We start from the raw sequence: 23,032 nt of genomic DNA, 5'->3' as shown, positions 1-23,032 counted from the left end.
ACTTCTCAGACTAGAAAATATTATTCTATATATAAAGGAAAATTGTAATAGCCAGGAAAAGCTTGGTTTTGCTAGAAACATGGAGCCTAATTAGAGTGAGGTAATTAGCTGAAGTAAACAATGGAAACACTTGGAATAAGTTTAAAATCTGCATAAATATTTCAGCAAAAGAGATCCAGTAATATTTAAATATCTTTTGGCCAGTGAGACAAATGAGTGCCTTGGATCGTTAGTCGTTAGCTTGAGCATATCTTTATGTTTTTGCTGATCATCATTTCCTTTTAAGAATGCCTGGTTACTGAAATTTGCAGGCTGAATAGCATCACTGGATGAGGGGCTGAAAGATAAGATGCTGTCTTCCTTCTTGTCTAGCTGTTGTGCTGGCTGTGGCCAAGACCAGGCCTGTCTCCTTCCTCATAAGCTTTCATTCAGACTGAACTTGAGATTATGTGTGGCCAACTGAGAGACAACGGAAAGACATACATGTGTTCAGTTCCTCCCAGCCAAAGATCCTGGCTTGACTCAAAATATCTTTAAGTAGTCAGTGTTTGGTGGATATTTTCAGTTTGGGAGCTAGTTTTTGCTTCAGTTCACTGTCAGGAGTCTTTATTCATGAAAACAGATTAAAAAAATCAAATTGATATATCCTTTGGGCCAATTCCTAGAGCAGTGATGAAACTAGAGTATGCCTGTGGGTGTTTCCAGTGAGAAGAGGCAGGGTTCCAACTCGGTTCTGAGTCATCGCTACTTGGGAATAGGGAATAGGAGAGTTACTTATCATTGAGTCAAATGCTAAAGGACCTAATACTGAAATACTATATTCCAAGACTCAGAGATGATGAATGGAGATGAAAAAGGAGGAAGGGGTCATTTTTTTTCCCACCCCGTGCATAGATAATACTTTAAGCCAACTCATTTGTGATTTTTGTCATGTTGTCTCTTGCATTTGATTAAGAATCATGTGAGGAAGTGAGCTTGAGGAATAAATTCCTGAGGAAATAAGAAATCGTTTAACATTAACAACTTGATCTTATTCTTGTGAACTGCATAAGCCAGGAAAAGCAGAATGTTACAGAATTTATTCGAATCATTTTTCAAAGAAAAATCTAAATCATTTCTTTATTTCCTATATGTTCATGTAGCACAATTTGGTACTTTAAAAGTATGAGTAATTTTTAAATCTACTATAAGAACTTGAAATCTCATCATTTATATTTTCTTTTCTCTGATTTCCTGGTCATTTATCATGAATTAGTATTTTATGGTCTATAATCAGATTTTTCTCAAAGTGCCCTAAATTTAAGCTGCAAGCATTTAAGATTACTCTGACAGTTAAGACAAAAATACCCGGCTGCTTCAGGTCAAACTAGTGCCTATGGAATATATTTTTTTCTGTATTGTTGAAATCAACATTCATTTTTGTTCTTAGCGTGATAGTTTTTGCATCATAAGCCAGGGTCAGAATTGTACCTAGTAGCATAAATAAATATGTTTATAAAGCATAAGATAATAAGAAGTCAACTTGAGACCACTTAAAAATTCCAAATTTGATAAAAACAGAGAATTTTGTCTGTTTTCATGAATAAAGACTCATTGTTACTTTAAAGCAATTTAAAGTTGAGTTTTTGAAAGTTCGTTAAAAGCAAGGCAGGTATTTTTGCAAGATATGCTGAAAACATATTATGCCAGGGAAGAGACACTTAGGGATCTGTGTTTAACTCTGGAAAATAGAGAGTTGGTTACACCCAGAGAACAGACAGCAGTTTCAGTCCTTATAATCCCTGTCTTTTGATGTGTAGTACATAAGGAGTTACTTGCTATTATCTCGCTTTTCGACTGTCTTTGGCAAAATGAAGAGAGGGCATCATGACAATACAGCATGCTGTTTTTAAGAGGAATAAAATGATATTGTAATAGAAAAGAACCAATCTGACTCCATATTAGATCTGTTCTTTGGCTTTTACCCTGTGCCCTGTTTTCTAGGTTTAGTCTTGCTAGCTCTGCACCTTTTGTAAAAGAATGTCACCTTTAGCCTGAAATATACAGGAGAGCCTATTCTAAAGGCTCTGACCTTTAAGGATATTAACACTTTTGCACTTATATAAAGATAACAAGTTGCAGAATAGAAAATAACATTTGTTTTGTTAAGAGATTTTACAGGGGCACCATGACCTGACCCACGGGGACAGCTGCAAGAACAAAGAATTCCTGCACCAAGAAGTTTGCAACAACCAACCATACCCTCTCCCCTTTTAGTATAAAAGGAGCCTGAATTCTGACTTGAGGATGGTGCTCCAAGACATTAGTCTGCCGTCCTCTCTGTCTGCTGGCTTTCCGAATAAAGTCGTTATTCCTGGCCCCACCACCTTGTTTCCCGATTTATTGGCCTGTTGTGGAGTGAGCGGAATGAGTTTGGACTCGGTACAATATGAACAAAACTATTATGTACACCAGATACAGTAAATGGTTTACAGTAGCTGTGCAGTCTCTGTGGGAATGAATTATCAGACAAAGCGAAATGGAGAATTTGAAGACAACCAAGTTCAAGTGAGATATTAAATTAAAGGTTTTGGTAACTTTCAGTTCACTTATGTTCTGATTTTCTAAAGTCTCTGAGACATTAGTTAGGGTAACTTAATTATCCTATTTAAGAGAGGTCTATTGTGAGAGAAGTTTTGTACAGGAAAATATATTACATCCTGTAGTTAACCTTGATTTTTTGCTACAACTCTGTGGGTCACAGTCACTGACAAAGAGGAAAGATACCAAAAACAACTATAAGAGCAAAGATGTGGTAACTCTTACTATGTGATAGGCACTCTTTACATGCATAATCTCATTCAATTCTCCCAGTCACCATTTTGGGTAGATACTATTATTATTACTATTATTATTCCCACAACTTGCCCAAGTTTGCACAAATAGAAAGTGGCAGAACCTGGGATTAACCAAGATCTGCCTCTTTGAACAGTTTTCACTCTTAAACACTACACTATAATGGCTTTTTTCCTCTCACATCTACTGTTGAGTTATCTTAGGACAAAATGTGCATATCAAACTTTATCGTGAATGGAAGCTCTAATTGTGTCTTTTTGAATCCCATTGATTAAAGGGTTATCACTTTTTGTTTTCCCTTCTTTAAGGAGGGAAATTCTAAAGGCGTATTTATTAGAGGTCTTTGAGCAATTGATGTGACTGGAACTATTTATGCCATTAATCGTTCTGTGTAATACCAATGTGGTGATATTTTTAGGTCACTTTGTCCCTCATGACTGGTCTCAAATAGCTGGGAGCTTTCTATATAGTAAACCAATTGTCTCAGTTCCTTAAATCCTGGCTTAATTAATCACTATATACTTTGGTTGAGCCCTTATTTTGTGTTTATTTCTTTAATGAAAATTTTCTGTGATTTAATATCTTCTAGTTGTTTCTCCAAAAGTAACAAAATTTTGAGATAAGGTAAGCTCATTAAATAAGCTAAATTGTTGCTTAGTAGAAGCCAACATATTCTTCTGTTGAATGTCATTTTTTGGTTTTTACTACTTGTTGTAATTGTGTGAGAACCAGAGCCTTAAATGAATATTGTAAGCAGAGTTTAAAGACAACACTAGAAAAAATGTCACAAATCACATTTATCCTCAATACAGGAGTTCCCTTTCATTTGAGGTTTTGCTTTGCCTGGTTTCAGGTACCCATGGTCAACTGCTTTCCGAAAATATTAAATGGAAAATTCCAGAAATAAACAATTCATCGATTTTAGATTGCACAGCATTCTGAGTAGTGCCATCCCACTCCAGCTCACTCAGGGTTCCCAACTCTGGACTTCATCATGGCTTGATGCTCCGGGATGCCCCCAAAGCAGATGGTCCGCCATCTGACCTATCGTCGGAAGGTCAGTAGTTGCCTAAGACTACGTCACAATGCCCACGTCATCCACCTCACTTCATCCCATCATGGAGGCATTTTTCAGCTCACATCATTGCAAAAAGAAGGTTGAGTACCATAAGGTAGTTTGAGAGAGGAGTCTACATTTGCATACCTTGTAATTCAGTGTATTGACATAATTGTTCTATTTTGAGTCATTGTTAATCTCTTACTGTGCAAATTTATAAATTAAATTTTATAATAGGTATCTATTTATAGGAAAAACATACTGTGTATAAGACCTGATATTATCCATGATTTCAGGCATCCACTGGGGTCTTGGAGCATATCTTCCACGGAAAAAGAGGACTCCTGCAACTCTCCGTTGGGTTCTGAAACCACTTGTTTGCCAATTTTGCACAACTCAAAGGTAATCCATAAATAGCTAATATTATTTATTAACAATATATTTCATGATAATAACACACTTTTTTTTAAATAAGAGGAATTAGAAATTCCACATGAAAACTCTGTTGACTATAACAGGGCTTAAGAAGCAAAGAGACACCACTGTTTGTTCTATCACACCAGGGGTTTGGGGCTGAATTATTTAATCTCAGTACTTCAGGTGTAAAATGACATAATTAACATCTTTATTCTCCTGCCTCCCAGATTTCTATAGTATGCTTTGAATGATTTAATGACCATTTATAATTATAGTACAAAATTATCATATACTGCAGTATGAGATGTGAAGCAAGTTTAAATTCTAAGCTCCTAAGTTCAGGGTATTCTATTCTTTATTAATATGAAGCGAATCTCAGGGTTGCCAACAACTGGCTGTGTAATAATTGACCAGTTTAGTTCACCTTTTCCTGGCTTAGTTTCTTATCTGTAAAATGAGAATAATAATTACATCTACCTCATTGGGTTGTTGTGAGATTGAGTGGGTTAATAAACGAAACGTAGAACCTTGAAGCATAGTTAATATTATGTATTTTCCCTCATTTTGCATTCCAGAAATATTTTATGAAATTATACATAGTGAGCAGGGTATACCTGTCTCACAACATGGAATGCCCTCCTTCCAGAAAAATCTCATCATGTCATTTTAATTTGCCTTCTTTTTCCCCTGTGGAATTAAATATTTTTAATGTTTATTGACCATGGTTATTTCTCCATGGAATTTACTCTTCACATTTTTCTATCATAATATGTGTCTTCTAATCATTGATGTGAGTCCTGTATATATTAAGAATACTCATTTTTATCAGCCTGTGTGACATTGCTAAATTCTGTTTATGATCATGTCTTTGAAAGTTGAAGGAAAAGAGCATAAGTTTTTCTTTGTAAAAGGAGCTTAAGAAATAGACTATCAGTCATCATTGTGTTGTTCTGAGAAGAAGAAATGAATCTTTGTTTTGTCTATGTCCTGTCACATCCAGTGAATAGATATGTCTTCCCTGTTACATGACTAGAGAGAAGTGTGTACCATTCAGAGCAGCTTTGAACACAAGCTAGGGAAACCACTTCCCTCCAGGATTCTTCCAATGAAATTATTGAAACACCCAGATCAAGCTTTCATCTATGTTGCAAATCCAATTTTGTACTAAAATTGTACTTTGTTATGAAGAACCATTTTTATGCAACTTTGCATACACCATGCAGTATTCAGTGGAATGGTTGTTTAATGTTAAGTAAATATGATAATTTAAATTATGTGCAATTTTGGTTCACAGTTCAGGTTATGGTGAGAGTATTCCTTTATGGACTCATCCCAGAACTGCACACCGGATTTCTGATTGTAATAGAGAGGCTGATGAATTCCATTCTAGCGCTTCTTGCCAACCTCCTAGCTCCATGCTGCTGACACCTGTCAGATCCATAATCACCATCCAAGTTACAAGCCTTTTGGATTAACTGTCCTTCCCTAACTCCTTCCTATTCAGTTCCTTTATTTTTATTTATCTTGTTAAAATTTGATTATTTCTTTATTTAAATTGATGTACAGTTGCTTTACAATAGTATATTAGTTTCAGGTGAACAGAATAGTGATGCAGTATTTTTACAGATGATACTCCATTAGATGGAGTATAATGGCCATAGTTCCCTGTACCATACAGAATATCTCCATTATTTGTCTATTTTATACATAGCTGTTTGTATCTCTTAGTCTCATAGCCCTAAGGTGTCCCTCCAACCTTCCCTCTCCTCCCTTCCTTCCCTCACCAGTCCACTGGTGACTGCTAGTTTGTTTTCTATATCACTGAGTCTTTTCCTGTTTTGCTGTACATATTTGTGTTATTTTTTAGATTCCACGTAGAAGTGAAATAATACAATACCATCTCTGACTTATTTCACTAAGTGTAATATTCTCTAGGTCCACCCACTTTGTTGCACATGGTAATAGTTCATTCTTTTTCATGGCCGGGTAGTATTCCATTATGTGGGATATGTATCACATCTTCTTTATCCATTCATCTGCTGATGGGCATGCGGGTTGTTTCCATTTCTTGGCTACTGTAAATAGTGCAACTATGAACATTAGGGTGCATGTATCCTTTCTTTCAAATTAGGGTTTTCATTTTTTCTGGATATATACCCAGGAGTAGAATTGGGGGTTACATGGTAGTTTGATTTTTAGTTTTTTAAGGAGCCTCCACACTGTTTTCCATAGCGGCTGCATCAATTTACATTCCAACCAACAGTGCACCAGGGTTCCTTTTTCTCCACTTCCTCTCTAAAATTTGTTATTTGTAGACTATTTTGATGATGGCCATTCTGACAGGTATGAGGTGATGTCTCATTGTGGTTTTGATTTGAATCTCTCTGATGATTAGTGATATTGAACATCTTTTCCTGTGCCTATTAGCCATCTGTTTGTCTTCTTTGGAAAGTTGTTTATTGAGTTCTCTTGCCCATTTTATGATTGGATTCTTTTTTTTTTTTTTGATATTGAGTTTTATGGGCTGTTTGTATATTTTGGATATTAACCCCCTGTTGGCCAAATCATTTGCAAATATTTTCTCCCATTCCATAGGTTGTCTTCTCATTTTGTTGATGGTTTCCTTTGGTTTGCAAAAGATTTTAACTTTAGATAGGTCCTGTTTGTTTATTTTTGCTTTTATTTCTTTAGCCTTAGGAGACAGATCAAAAAAAATTCCTACGATTTATGTCAAAGGGTGTCTGCCTATGTTCTTTTTTTACAGGTTTTATGGTTTCTAGTCTTACATTTAGGTCTTTAATCATTTGGAATTTATTTTTGTATATGGTGTGAGGAAATGTTCTAACCTCACTGGTTTACATGTAGTTGTCCAGTTTTCTCAGAACCACTTGTTAAGAGACCATCTTTTCTCCATTATACATTCTTGCCTTCTTGCTGTAGTTGAAATGACCACAGGTGTCAATTTATGGGCTTTCTATTCTGCATTTAATCTATGTCTGTTTTTGTGCCATTACCAGCACCCAAGCCAGCCCCACACCTCGTGGCCTTTCTTTCTCTATGTAGTATGTATCTCTCTAAATAAATCTGCCTTTACTCAGTTGTGGCTAGCTTTTGAATTCTTTCCTACATGAAGCCAAGGACCCACACTTGGCAGGGCACGTTGCCATGCAGGCGGGGCTCAACAGAGACCTGGGACATGGCCCTCCTCTCACCCCATAATTCTTTTTTCCTGTATTGTAAGTGCAAAATGTGCACAATGATTATAAAATATTTGGTTATTCTATAAAATTGTATTATACAATATATAAAATCCCTTGTTCAAATAATATGAAATATAATTCCATCCAAAATGTTTTTCCTAAAACCTGACCTACATCAATAAATATGGATAAAACTACATATTTCATGCATCTTTTCCCAGAAGTCCTTTTTTTCAGTTAAATAATCTAAAGGAGAGTTGCCTATAAAAGTACCTTAAACATTGGATTTCTTTTTGACTTTTCACACAGTTATAAAATTCAACCTGCCCTAAGTGTTGGCACAAAATGAGAATTTCAACTTAATGTAAATCTTGCCAAAATACTTAAGAAATATAAGCCGACAGATCTGGAGAACCATCTGGCAGCACTTAATGATGTCAAGAACGCACACCCCTGACCTAGCAGCCTTCTCCTGGGAACATCTTCCATGGGTTCATCCTGGAGGCTTGTCGCAGTTTTGCGTGGGGACTGGGAAATTATAGGAAACCTAGGTGTTCATCTCTAGGAGACAGGAGGAAGTATGGTAGAAATAGCCTGTGGGCTATGCACAGCGGTCAAAAGCAATGATTTACATACACGTTAGAGCTCACAAAGTCACAATATTGAGTTAAAAATAACTACAAACGTATCTGTTGCAGGATACAATTTTTGTAAATTAAAAACAGATGCATTCATAAAACAACAACGCACATTTTTCAAGGATACAAGCATATCCAAGGACAGAGATTAAGTGCATTAAAGCAAGTGGATATGGAAGGAAGAAATTTGTAGTGGCATGTGGGAATAAAAGCAGGGAAGAAAAGAAAAGGAAAAAAAAAAAGAAAAGAAAGCAAGAAAGTGAATTGCACAGGCTTATGATGATGATGTGTGATGAACTGATGATTATCATTAATTCAATTCTCTGTTTCTGAGGCCCAGTCAAAACACAAGAGAAAAAACGAAAAAAAAAAAACAAAAAACAAAAAAACAAAAAAACAGAAAAGCAGAGAGTGAAAGAGGAGAAATGATGGGAAGGGAAGGGAAGGAAAAACCACAGGCAGGTTATTTCCTGTGTATCCATTTAACAGCTTCTCCTGTAAATTTTTCATGGTAGTTTCCGTTCAGCTGGCATACCTGCATTTCACCAAAGCGTCCCCCCTGAAGACGACTACGTTCACTATCCCTACTTAGAGTAGGTTCATATGATGACTACAGAGACATTTAGATATTAAATTGATGGATTTAATCCATACTTGAAAGCATGAAAAAATAAACTGCCTCTCTAGCTGGCTTTGTCCTCTACTAAGTCAGCTGAACATGTCCTGTAAGAGGAGAGTATTTATAGCTTTTCTCAGTCTGAAGGCTCTAGGAGAGATCCCTTCCTTGTATCTTCAAGCATCTGGTGACTGCAGGCATTCCTAGATTTGTGGTTGCATCCCATCAATCTCTGCCTCCACGGTCACCTTGACTCCTCTGTCTTTCCCCGTGAATCTCTTATCAGGACACTTGTCATTGTATTTCGGGCTCCCCCAGATAGTCTACATGATCTTATCTCAAGATCTTTGATTTAACTATATTTGCAAAGACTCTGCAAATCAGGTTGTAGTCACAGGTTCTGGGTGTCAGGGTGTGGACATAGTTTTTTGGGGAGCCACCATTCGATCCACTATAACATCTATTTTCAAAGTACAGTTCTGTCATCTCCTAAGTAATGTGGGTACGTTGCTTTCCTGTGCTTCAGTATGTTGATCTGAAACAGTGGGAGGGCTATTAGATAAGTTAGTATGCATGTAAAGTAACTTAGAGTTCTTTTTTGTGTAAATATTAATTATTACTGAGTTATGATGAGAGGTGGACCCATTTACCATGGGGCAAAAAGACTTTAGAGGCAAGATATTACTAAAATACACTTTCCTTCTCTTTACAATAGCCTATCTGGATCTCTTACATTATCTCTGATGATACCGAGACTCTGGGCTTGACCACAGAAAAACATTCCAAAGGAGATATGGTTATATGCTAGTAAATTGTGTATTTTTTGCATGTTTTGTGATTTGAAAAACACTACTGTAAAAGCCTCCCATTCTCAAAATGTGTTCCCTACCAGCCAGGTAATTCAAGAATTGATTCATTTGTCTTTTTGGGTTTTTTTTCCTAAATTAGAACACCAACAACAGGAGTCCCCAGTAAACTTTCCAAAGAGAGGAAAAGAGGAGTAGAAAAATATATTTGTAAAGAGGCATAGTATTTATAAACATTAAATAATTTTTGTCCCAATCTAAATCTGACTTCCACCATTTATTCTACACCATATGGTTTATCATCTAAGGAAAGGCAAGAACAGATAATACCTAGAATAGAGGTTCAAAGCTGACTTTCCTGTAACCATAAATAAGTGATATTCTTGAAAATCAGGACTTATGTGGATAGAAAAGTTCTTTTCCAAATTCTCAAAATGTTCATGTCAGGAGCCGCTCTAAAGGATGTGAACCACAGAGTTTTACCATAAGTCACAGGGTATGTCCTCAGGATATATCACCAGTACAGGGCTCACTTAATGTTTTCACAGACAGAGAGAGTTAGAGAGAGGGAGGAGGGGGACGAGAAAGAAAGAAAGAAAGGAGGTGAGCTGATTAGACACCTGGAACTTTCCCCACCCTTCCTGGAGCTAAACCCAATGGGAGCATTGTTAGAAGAGTGTGTTCCTCACCCTCTTCACAGAGTTGGAACATTTCCACCTCCCTTGGAAATGCTCAGGGCTTGAAACAGCAACCTCATCGCTGTTTTCCTTCGGCTTCTCTGCCATATGAGATGGATTTAGAAGTTGCCAGGTGCTCCACGTAGGAGTTTACAGAAAATCAGATGAGTAGAGAGATAAAGAGAAAATGGTTGCCATGGAGGAGAGACAGGTGACCTGGAAACAGAGACTTCAGGGCAGACAGCCCAGACTTGGGATTAGCTGGACCCAGAAAGAATGGTTCTGGATATTTTGTAGCCATAAAAATATCAGAGTCAGCAGAGGGAGGAACATCGAGTCAGGTTTGTCTGGGACTGAGCTGGGCCCCAGAACACGGCTCTTCCAGTTTTAAAGCTGAGAAGGCCCCAGGAAAACCAGAATGAGGTGGAAGTTGCTCACCCCATCCAGCTTTAGCTGTGCTAAAAGTTCCACAGTAGGGGCCTACGGATCTGAGGCCTAGACCCTACTCCATCTTCACATGGTCTTATAAATTCCATCCCCCTTGAAGACGTCACCTTAACTGGAAGAGGGGATGGAGGAACAGTCCTGGGTGGGGATGAGCTGGTGGAGAAACCCTTAAACACTAAGCATTTCCTTGAAAGAGATTGATTTTACCAAAACAGGACTGTTTAAATCAGAGGAAAATCCTTATCATTGATCAGCTTATGTCCTGCCTCCTTTCAGCACTGTGGGATCCAGGCTTAGGAGCAGGAGGAGGTCTGTTATAGAACATGAAGGAGCTATAATTTTATGGACGTATTTGGGTTGGAGTACAGAAGGGTTTGACATCACGCCATCTGTGTGGTGGCTTTGTAGTGTGTCAGTTCAGCTAAGCTGGACTGATGTCTTTCCGATTCTTTTCCCTGATGGTGTTTACTACTTTCCCCAAAGTACTTCAGTTTCTATCAAAAGGCTCTTTTGTCTTCCTGCCTAGATAGATAGATAGAGAGATAGATAGATGAAAGATAGATAGATGATAGATAGATAGACAGACAGACAGACAGATCGATTGATCTATTTTTTGGAGCTGGGATGAATTTTTTCTACTTTTTAAAAGAAATCCATATTGAACTCACATTTCTCCACACCAATTGATAATCCTGGTAAATATTAAAAAAGAGGTTGGATAAGTGGAAAAATCTCTAAAATTCTTATTTTTAGGAGAAAAGGGGATCTAAGCTTATGTCACTGGTGCTGATGATTTTGACAGTCGAATTCCAAGCTGGATGATTCTTCTTATTGATTGCATGTTAATTATAAGGTACTTAGGACACTGAAAAATAATTTTTCCCTCTGCAACTTTTTAAGTTATCTCTATGTCAATGTAATATTAGTCAATCAGCATTACAGAGCACAGCTTTGAACTAGTGCAAGATCATAAAATCATTATTGAATGTGTTCCTTAGAATATCAATAGCAATTAACATTCTAGAATTGTATAGAAGGTCTGTGTTAGCAACAGAGCAATAGTTGGAAATTGGACTTGGGAGTGGAAAAGATTGAAGAGTAAAAACCAGATTGGTACCTAAAGAGCTATGCTTTATTTTTTGGTCTAAGTTATTCAAGGCTTTTTTTTTTTTTTCTCACTTATACATTTAGGAGAAATGCCCGCCCCATTGCTTGACACAGTAGACATTAAATAAATGCTTATTCCCCTCTCCTTTACTTTTTTAGAATGTGGAGTAAAAGCATTGAGGTCTGAGTTCCCTTCATTAGAATGCATTTCAGAGAAGGGGAAAAAAAGAAGCTAAGTTAGCAACTCTTTGTTCTGGCATTTTGAAGGCTCCTGGAACCTTGGTATGGAGACTTGGATTATTTGACTCTGATCCAAAACTCTAGGTACAAGATGAAGCATCAAATAGCTAGATTAAAAGTGGGCAATAAAAATAACTACTTCATGGTAGATCAGAAATCCTATCAAGATGACCCTGTGTCCATGGCTACACATGTACTTAATAACATAGGTTTTAAGAGATTTTTACAAACATTTAAAAACTATTTTTTTAAATTTATTGTTTTTATTGCAGATGACTTGTGGCAATGAGCAACTATCATTTTCTTCTTTCTTTCTCCCAGCTTGCATGGAAAAACAAATTACTTGCTGTACAAAATAGAGGTTATCAGCAGCACTGCTGATTGACGTTATAGCTGCCAAATACCAAGTTATAGTCTGACGAACAGTATGACTAGTGTTCCTCAATAGCATTTCATCAATCACAAGTCAGAAAATTCCCAGCAATCAGTATTTTCTTTGGATCAGTAATGCAACTTAATAGTGGCAATTAGCATAATTAAAGGCCAGTGACCAGATAAAAAGTCTTAGTTTGTAATTTTTTTTTTTTTTTTACTAAGAAAGGATATGTATTAAATGCTATTTGAGCTGAATCCAAAGTATGGGGGAAAATCTCACCAATATGATTAAAAAGCTTTCAATGAGTATTTAATGAGTACCTACCTACCCAGTGCCCATAAAGGACACTTGTGGAGAAATAATGGTAGAGGATATTAGTCTGTTCCCCAAGAGTTAACAATGTGATTGGGTAAAGAAAATGAATAGATATAAAACAAAAAGCAAAATCTCAATAGCTGAAAATGAAATATTATAGGAGATCTAAGGATAAGCAGAACTATGTGAGTTGGAATTATCAGAGAATAACATTGAATAACGTAGAAGGTAAACTTCAAGAGGATGTGCAAATAGAAGGCATTTCAGTGGTCCATCTTGTCCCTACAAGCTGACTTCCTATATGAACCCATAAAAACTTCACTCAACAAGCATATACAAAGGCAACTGTGTATCCTACTAATTGTTTAGGACAGGAAGTTCAATGCAGTAAAAAATTATACAGGTAGTCATACATTTTGTAGCCATCAGCACTTGAATGGCAGTTGAAATTATGAACATACACAAACTTGAGGACCCAGAGACAGGGACAAAGAACCAAAGATGGAGTCCTGGGTAAAATATAATGATAGATTTTGAGAGATGCAGGGAAATTATTCATCTGAGGCACCTAGAGTGGTAAGTAGTTATCAATTTCAAGGCAGCAGGAGCAAGATAGGAAATGATATTGGATCAGCAAGCAGTAAGTCATTGGTATCATTTGAGAAAAGGAGACAAAGGCCAGAATGAGTGGATGTATTGAATTAAAAAGCATCATCAACCTTTAGAAAAGTTGGACAGTGAAATAAAAAGAGAATTTTCATATAATCTAGAACATTGTGGAAACACTCAGATAGCATTAATATTCTTTTAAAAAAAAAGATGACCATTGCTTTGGTGGCTATTTCGGTATATCATATTAGAGAAAAAACATTTCAAAATAAAAATCAAATAATAATAATAAAAATTATTGTAAAATTATAACATAAATTATATTATATAATATATATTATTATATGTGGTATATTAATATAGTATATATAAAATTATATGTTATATAATATATAATTTTTATATTATATAATATAAATTTATAATATTATAAATATTAATAAATCATAATAAAAAAAATTTTCTCCCATTAAAAGGCAGAGTGCCAAATGTGAACACAGTAAACTGACCCTTCAGCATTACATAGGACAACAATGCAGATTCTGATGGTGTTCTTTCATACCATGAAGACACATGATATTTTAAATAAAGTTGATTTCTAATTTAACCTTTTCACACAAATTATTACAACAAAATGACGAAGCTCTATTTGTAGAAGATGCTTGCCTTCATTGCTAGAACAGTCTCCCTGCTGCTAACATGATAAGGACTGCAAAGTCATAATACAAAAATACATGCATCCAAGTACATGCATTACAAGTAAAGTATCCAAGAATTCCGATGAAAAACTCAGGGTGCCTCTTAGAACTGTGTCTGCTAGGAGCCTCTAGCTGGCATCCCTGCTCCCCAGTACCTGCCAGGAGCCTCTCTGGCCAACAGAACAGAAACTCCTCTATAGGATTCTGGTCTACAGTAGGACACTCTGCTGCTGGCTGTGGAAGCACATGTCAAGGGGATGAGATGCAGCTCAGCAAATTGACTGCTGCTGAATTTGCGAAGCTCGCCTGCCAAATGCAGGGATTGAAGTGAACACAGCCAGCTTTTCTACAGTTGAGAGGTCCTAAGCAAGGCTCCTTGCTGCTATTATAGGTGACAAGCTGGTGATCGTATAATTTATCATCCAAACCAGGACATATTTAAGAGTAAAAGGGAGTGCTATTTAATTACACTGGGGCAGTGGGTATAAACCAAGTCTGTTGGGTCTAACGGGAGAAATGATTACTTTATTATGGCCCCACCCAGGCTCTATCTGGCCATTTAAAAGGCTTAGGAAATCAATATCTTATGGTACATCTGAAATTCACTTGCCATACTTAATTGGGAAGCTCAACTCTTGTTCTGAAACAGGGAAATTGCATAAGAGTCAACAAATATGGTGAGGCTTCAAGAAGAGTGTAGCCAAGCATACACACCACGATACCTGTGTAGCCCTCTCATTCTCCCTACGTTGAAATAGCCAGGTCACCACCCGATCGCTCTCTGAGAAACCCATCAGCTGACAAGTTTTACCCCTGCCCCCCCATACACACAGAACATTCAGTTTGCTCTTTAATGCCCCACACTTAAATATTTTGAATGGATAGACAAGGATTTCCAGACATTTGTAGAAAGAGTTTTCAGATGAAACAAAAAGAACGAGACAAGCAGGGGGAAATATATATATATATTTTTCTCTTATACATATATACATATATTTTCTTTTATATATATATATATATATGAGAAAATGGAAACAATGCAGGCAGTAGAAAAAACACTATGGATACTATCCTCATGAAACAAGAACATGATGTCCAAAATAGGACTTGAAGGGAGAGAGGGGCTATGCAACAGCAAGCAAGAGCCTTGTTAAAAATAGGAGAGCAGAAATAAGAGAGAACCACTTGGATGCTAGATGATGAGATATAAAAAAATACAGAGAATCAGTGTATGAGAGAAGCCCAGGGAGATCTCAAGGAAGCAGCTGAGATGCACGTCTAGTGGATAGCAGTGTGTTTGGAACTTCAGAGAGAATGCAGTCTTCCCTTGCTATCCTCAGAGAATTGGTTCCAGGACATTTCTCAGGTACCAAAATCCACAGATGCTAAAGTCTCCTTTAAAACATGGTATAGTGTTTGCATATAACTCATCCTCCCCTATACTTTAAATCACCTTTAGATCACTTATAATACCTAATACAATGTGAATGTTATATAAATAGTTGTAAATATACTGTAAATGCTATGTAAATAGTTGTCCATGTACAGCAAATTCAAGTTTTGTTTTCTGGAACTTTCTAGATTTCTTTTCAAATGTTTTTGATCTGCAATAATAAGCAATAAAGGAATAACAAATAATAAACAAAGACAATTATTAACTCCAGAAGAAAAGGCACAATTGCACAAGAAGAAAATATGTATCTCACTTATGGTTAAGGGGGAAAGGGGAGTGGGTAGGGGTAAATTGGAAGTTCAAGATTTGCAAATATTAACTACTATACATAAAATAAACAAGTTTATACTGTATAGCACAGGAAACTATATCCAATATCTTGTATTAATCTATAATTTAAAAGGATATGAAAATGAATATATGTATGTGTATATATGACTGAAATATTATGCTGTACACCAGAAATTGACACATTCTAACTGACCATACTTCAATTAAAAAAAAAAAAAGAAGACATGTATCTCTTGGCTCTACAGTGAATAAAATTAACATAATCATCATAAGGTACATGCTGAATATTGAGTTGACCCAAAAAGCTAGGAAAATGAGAGGAAAAAAAATTGGGGAAAGGGATTCTAAAAATACTGAATTCATAAATTTCTACATTAGATACTCAGTAGATAGTATCTTAAACAGTGTCTGTATAAATATCTGATTCATCTTTTAGAGGAAACACAAATAATAGCTAAAGAATTTAAAGGGGTGGTGTTTAAGCTGTGGGATCTGATGCTAGAGTGACGGGGAGTTCCTGTTATCAGCTGTAAGCTTTCTAGCAGTATTTTATTTTTATTTTTATTTAAGAACACATGTCATTGTAATACAAACAAAAGCAACACAAATGTATATGGAAGCCACTAGATGGTTGTGAACAGGGAGTGTTGTGATTTGGTTTACATTTTAAATGTCAGCAATATATTAAGTAGGAAAAAATGCAGACTTACAAATGCATATGCATGGAAAGATCGCTGGAAGGATATATAAATATTTATAAATAAACATATATAGAAATCTTCATAAACATATTTTTATAAAGATTTATATAAATAAATAAATATATATATATCATTAATAATAGTCATTAACTCTGGGTGCTTGAGTATTGAGTGATTTAAAAAATAATTGTATTTAATTTTTATCTATAACTAATTTGTATTACTTGTCTAATACCTGGAAGAAAATGCCTGAAGTCAGAGACTTCAGGACAGGAGCTGACAGGAGCTGACAAAGTGAGGTTAAGCTTCAGGGCTCCTTACTTGCCCCAGGCAGGTATTTTGTATTCATAGTATCTTTTTTTTTCCTTAAATAATGTCTACCCTTATATACTGGGTAAGCTTTAGGCCCCACAAAACCTACATTTGACCTGAGACATAGGTTCAAATTCTAACCCTACTGCTTACAAGTGTGTGATTATAGTCATATTTTTTTGCCATGCTACAAAATGTGTGAATTTGGTTCTAACAGGGAGAAATAGAGAACAAAGGTGGGGAGGGATAGAAGGGAAAAGATGTTGTTACATGTACAACAAGGATTTAATTAACAGTAGTAAATTTTGCCATTTTAAAAAATGCAATTCAAAATTTAAGATGCTGATACGAAATAGCATGAAATAAAACTTATGAAAGGTATGTATAATACAGTATCACTATGTGTTTTATTAGAGAAATATGGAATGTATATAAAATAAATTAACCATGTGGGTAAAATTCATATTTCTTATACAATTGGCAATGGTAGTCCCACTGTTAAGACAGTTTTTTTATAAAGAAAAAGTTAAAAATCTAATGAACTATCTTTATACAAAGTTGCTTTATTTACACTTGTACGTAGTAAAAAAAATAATGCAAATTGACATACCATAATTTTATAATATTATACAATGCAATGAAAATAAAAACACAAAATTTGTCCTTTATGCAATGTATATTTTGCATTTACTAATGCGAATGTAGCACAACAGTGACAACTATTCAATTAACACCAGTCCGTTTCCATGCTATTATTGCCCGATTGTCATAGATTTGCAATTATATTGATGTTACAAAAGAGTTGTGGTACCAAAAAAATGGGGCAATAGACATGGGCACTAAGAATGTAAAGAACAGAAAAGATAGATAAGGTGCTGGTTTGAACAGAGTATCTTGTGGCATGTCATAAAATATTTGTGAATTTTTCAAGCCCAAATCATTTTCTAAATGCTAACTAAAACTTGTCCTTTGCCACCTGCCTTACAAGGCTTAGGTCACTAGACACTACAATCATTGACCTTCACTGCCCCCTGAAAGTTCAGGGCGGAGATCAGGAATGAGGAACTCTGTGTTCTGGGTAAAACTGGCAGGACTGGCCTTCAGATTGGTGGATATTTTCAGGAGATTTTAGGAGTCCAAACTCTTGCATCTTCTCATATCTAGAAAAGCACTAAAATCATTAATGGAGACATCTGATCCTCTGAGCAGCAACCTTCTGCCAAAATGTGTGACTAAGTGAGACCAAAACATCCCTTTCCTTGTAGATAAATGATGGCAACTGGTTGGAATGCATCACACGTACTAAGTGTGGGAGTGTTTTGTGAAACTGCTTTTAGTTACACTTGTACCTGCTCTGTGTGTGTGCTGGGTCTTGAATGTAAATTCTATTCCGGCTGTGGATTACAAGCTAGTGCTGCAGAGGCCAGTGCAACCCCGTCTGTCACTAACCACCACCCTCCAATACTCTTCCATTATGCCCTTTGGAACGTGTAGCCACCTCCACCTCTTCAGTCACTTCTTCTGTGAACATTCCTTCTCCTTTCTTGTCCTTCAGGAAACCCAGACATCTCCTGGGGGTGCTGCCCTCCCAGCAGAACTCAACAGTGGAGAGTTCCTTTGTTTCCCTCTCGAAGCTGCTTCCAAACTACATCCATCCTTCCCTTTCAAGTGCACCAGGCTCTTTGAAGTTTATGCCAACAAATGTTATCAGCTGCACCCTCCTTCTGAGTTTCACCTGCCAGCCTCCAGCCACTCCCCTGTCGCTCAGGATGACTCTCACCCTTGTCCCCTTTCTTCTTCACACATTACTCTGGGGCAGTGCTTGGATATCGGCTTGGATAATCTATCTAATGCCTTAGCTTCTTAATTCTTTGGCTTCACTTGAACTTTTTTCCCTCCTCTTTAACTTTATCTCATTTACCAACACTCAAGGGTTTTACCCTTGACATTGATAATTTTCAAAAACTCAAAGCTGCCAGAATTTTTATTTCAGTCTTCAGACTCTACTCACCACCTTCTACCTATTTAGCGAACTTACTTTAGTTCTCCTACTCTGGAAATTCTTTATTTTTGCTGATACCTTTAATTCTTTACTTTTTTTTCCCCCTATATCAACCATACCTCTCGAATTCTCATTGCTATTTTTCTACAGCTTATATTCCATGGCCAAAAATTTAAATCATTTTGATTGCAAACACCCTTAACTATTATGCATCTCTCTTCTTCATTCAAATCCTGAGTGGAAAAGCTCCAACTCTGGTAAATCCCAGCTATGCCCCTATTAGTACTTGAGCAAATAAATGCTGTGGGAGGGGGGAAGCACAACTGAACCAACTGGCTTCGTCTTATAATCATGACCACAAATCTCAAGTGAGGACTCAACTGGGGTCAATAATCCTGCATTCTATTCTAGAATGTTTGCTCTCCTATTCTCTACAACAGTTATTTCAAATTACCTTCCTTTCCTCAAGCTCCAGTGCTCCACTTCCCAGTCTTACTCTTAGCTAATGCTTTCACGGAGAAAATAGGATGAGGCAGGAACTCCCACACCTTTGTATCCCCAAATCCACCACTCTTCTGGCATTGAAACCAGCACCCTGTGCTTGTTCCCCTGCTGCAATAGATGAGATGCTCCCACTCAGTCAAAGGTCACTCCTTCACTCCTTCGCTGGTCCCCTCCCTGCCACCATCTTCATCTACTTAAATGTTTAACCAAAAACATTGTAATCACCTTTGCTTTCTCTTTCTTCTTCATCGTCTATCTCTAATCTATTAGCAAGCTTTTTCTATATTTCCATACGCCCCCTGTCTTTCATTTACACTAGTACCAGCCTGGTGGTAAGAGTTTCCAATTTAATGTTAGCTATTTCAGGTTATCTGTGACCTGGTTTCCCAGCTTCCTTCTTTCCTTACTAAAATCCATTTTGCAAGTTAAAGTGATTTTTTTAAAAAACATTTAAATCAGGGCATATCACTGGCCTACTTACTACACTTTCATGGCTTATGGTTGACTTTAAAATAAAATTCCAAATCCTTAATCTGGCATAAATATCTTACCTTACCTGGTCCCTGTTTCTTATCTACCTCACTTCTTAATTTCATTCTCTAAGTTCCAATCACTCTGATCTTCTTTCAGTGCCTTTAACATGCTTAATTTACTCCCTTCTGTACTCTCAGCTTGGAAAGTTCCTCCCCAGAGCTTCACGAGTTTTCTTTAGACTAAGATCTTAGCTCAGATATTAATTCTTTATAGACACTTTCTCTGAACGCCCCCGTCCAATTAGTCTCCAAGACATTCTTTACCACATCCCCTTGATTTATTGCACTATGACTGTAAGCACTATCTGACATCTTCTCGTTAGTTTATTGTCTATTTCTTCGCATTAGGCTGTTGGTTTCATGAGAGCAGGACCTGCATTCTTATCTTCTTACCCTTTGGCTCTTTGAACCATCACAACGCTTCCCATATCATACTTCTGTAATAAATTTTGATGTGTGAATGAATGGATCAGGATTCCCTCTGTTCCAGGCTGATCCACGTTCCCTTCATGGCGCCACCTCTTTCTCTGCTTCTCTCGTCCACATAGGAGGTATACTAGAGAAACTCACAAAGTATAGATCCAATGGCTTGAAACCTCTCTTCCTACCTCTCTCTTTCTCTTCTAAGCCAAATCCTAAATTCTGGTGGGAGGGGTGCTGATTCATTCAACCTGGATCAGGAGGCACTCTGGTCTAATAAACCACAATCAAGAGTATGTAGTTACAGACAAGTAGTGTAAATATAGCTGCTGGAGGACCAACTGCTATGGGTGAGAATGGTCAAGGGAGGGAAATGCTGATTAAAGGTTCATTATGAACAGGGTAGACATTCCAAAAATGTCCTTGTGACTCAAGCAAGTTTCCTTTATGGCTCTTGTCTTTGTTCCTGTTGTTTCCGCTGTCTGGCATGCCTCTATTTGACACAGCTTCTCCTTCTCCAACTGTGTGTCTCCAGCCTTGTCTGTCCTTGATGACTGAGAACTAGCATTCTCACTGGGTCTTATTTGGGTAGTTATCCTGCATCTGGACTCCCTCTGAAAGTTGTATACGCCCATATTGTAAGACTAATGGCTTCTCCGTAGAGTTTTAGTGACATGTCTGTCTTCCCAACTAAACTTAGTTCTTTCTAAGGCTATGGATCATGTCATAATTTTTGCATATTCTTGGCTGAACAGAGTGGAAGGTCTTAATTAATACAACTTTTTCACATGTGGCAGAGCAAGTAGGCTGAAAATTAATTACATATAAGTGTGGTCACAGTGAATGGAACAGTAGGACCAAGGAAGAAGAATAAGAAGGCTTAAAAAAAGGAAGTTTTTGATTTATATATGCAAAGATTTAGTGATCATGACATTGGAACAGAGACTTCATAGGTAGAGTAGAGAAAAGAATAAGCAAGATTAATTAAAAAGAATATGAAAACAAATATGTATAATATATGACTGGGACTTTATGTTGTACACCAGAAATTGACTCATTGTAACTTACTATGCTTCAATTTAAAAAAAAAGCTGGATTTAGTGACAGAAGGAAGTAGCATGTAGGGAACGTGACAATCCTTTGCTTCCTAGTAATCCTCTCTATACATCTACCCAAAACACATTAGAAAAAGGTACCAAAAATGAGGTTGATCTATAAAAAGTTCATGAAATCAGTAATATAAATTAAAAATCATAAGTCATTTTCATTTGTTCTTCGTCAGTGCAAATAATTCTAAATTATCAAGTTATATATGCACCACGCTCTCATATTTGCTGAAGGTGAGTTTTTCCTACTGGCAGGGGACAAACTGACCCATTTGAACATCTGTGAAAGATATATTGGAATAAAAAGAAATAAAGATATGTTAATTAAAATAGATGATAAAATAAATGAAAAATAAAAATCAAAGAGAAATAAAAAAGTACCTCATGAATGTCAGGCCCTCAAGTTCCAGCCTTTTAATGGCATTGGCATTGTGTTCAAGGAAATTCCAGTCAGACTACATGGATTTGAATCTAGCTGTGACATTTTCTAGATGTGAATTTGGATAATTTATTTTACCTCTCTAAGTCTCTCATCTGTAAAATTAAGTTTCAAGAGAATTAATTGAGAAAATTCATTTAAAAGCTATGTTTGTCAAAAATTGGAGTGTTGTAAGAACCTCAATAAAATTAACATAATTTAAAAAGAAAAGAAAAAGAGAGGAAAGAAACAGACATACTGACTCATGTAACTCATGTAGTCTAAGCAAAGTTAGGATTGGAGACTTGAACCATATTACCTAGGATTGTCTGTGGGCTTAAATTTTGGGCAACTTCTTTCTATGTGGACAAAAAAGAGGGTTGCTGGCAGACCCCAACTTGCATTCTTTTATCTGAAAGGGAGTTGAGATTCTCGATTAGTTTTTAAAAGACTCTGATTACGTTAGGTCCCATGCCTGCTCCTATCCTAATTACCGTATCCTGAGGAATACAGAACTTCTGGTTATGTAGTCTTATTATGCATGTATCTCTAGGAATGAGTATGGCATCATAATCCACAGTCCCACCAGGAACGTACGGAGAGAGAAAAGATCATTTCCTGCAGGACCAGATAAGGGTGGACAGAAGCATAGTGTTTATCACTTAATAAATTGCCTTATTTATGAGAAAAAGGACTTGTAAAGGTGCATGTTCATCAAGTAGGGAGAAAATGTTACCATTTTTTTCTTTCACCCTCCTCTTCCTTCTTTCTCCTCTTGCTTCTCCCCTCTATCTACTCTCCAAAGATTTCTCTTAAATGATTCTAGTCAAACTGCATTTTACTTAGAAATCATTTTACTTCTGCATCTTTATGTGGCGAAGTCTGAGAAGTTGAGTCCCAGCTGAAACTCGCTGGTGATTCTAGCTGCGGAGTTGGGTGGTGTGCTAAATCTCTGTGGCACATTAGCACCTTTGTATTTGGCAACCAGAAATTGAGTTGTGAAGACCAAATGAGTCAAGTTTATTAAGTGTAGTTCTTTCTCACAAATGGTCATAGGGCTAACATTTACGCTTAAATATTTACAGTTAAATATTCCTGCTATAATGCTGCAGGTAGGTGGTAAAACATTGAAGTAACTTGTTTCTTTTGAAATATTTAGAAATTATTGCATCCAAAAGATGAAAATAAGCAACGTGAGCAGGGATTTTTGTTCTTTCCTACTGATCTAACAGCATGCTGTCTGAATTGAACTGG

General features: G+C 36.6%; 1 long non-coding RNA gene across 5 annotated transcripts in view; it reads left to right on the top strand.

Annotated features, from left to right (window-relative positions):
• The window catches only part of LOC116156373 (uncharacterized), a 62,884-nt gene that overhangs the window by 2,464 nt on the left and 37,388 nt on the right, over nt 1–23,032 (top strand). For 4 of the 5 annotated variants that reach the window (XR_010383215.1, XR_010383214.1, XR_010383216.1 and 1 more), the window contains exons 1-2: nt 107–3,892; nt 4,189–4,294. This is a non-coding gene — a long non-coding RNA (uncharacterized LOC116156373). Of the gene's footprint in view, nt 1–106; nt 3,893–4,188; nt 4,295–23,032 lie in introns of those variants that run through there. The other variant, XR_010383218.1, reaches the window with a different exon arrangement.

The sequence above is a fragment of the Camelus dromedarius genome, chromosome 11 (assembly GCF_036321535.1).
Source record: "Camelus dromedarius isolate mCamDro1 chromosome 11, mCamDro1.pat, whole genome shotgun sequence".
NCBI classification, from domain to species: domain Eukaryota; kingdom Metazoa; phylum Chordata; class Mammalia; order Artiodactyla; family Camelidae; genus Camelus; species Camelus dromedarius.
The sequence above is the reverse complement of the archived record's forward strand: the minus strand, read 5'-3'. Positions and strand labels throughout refer to the sequence as shown.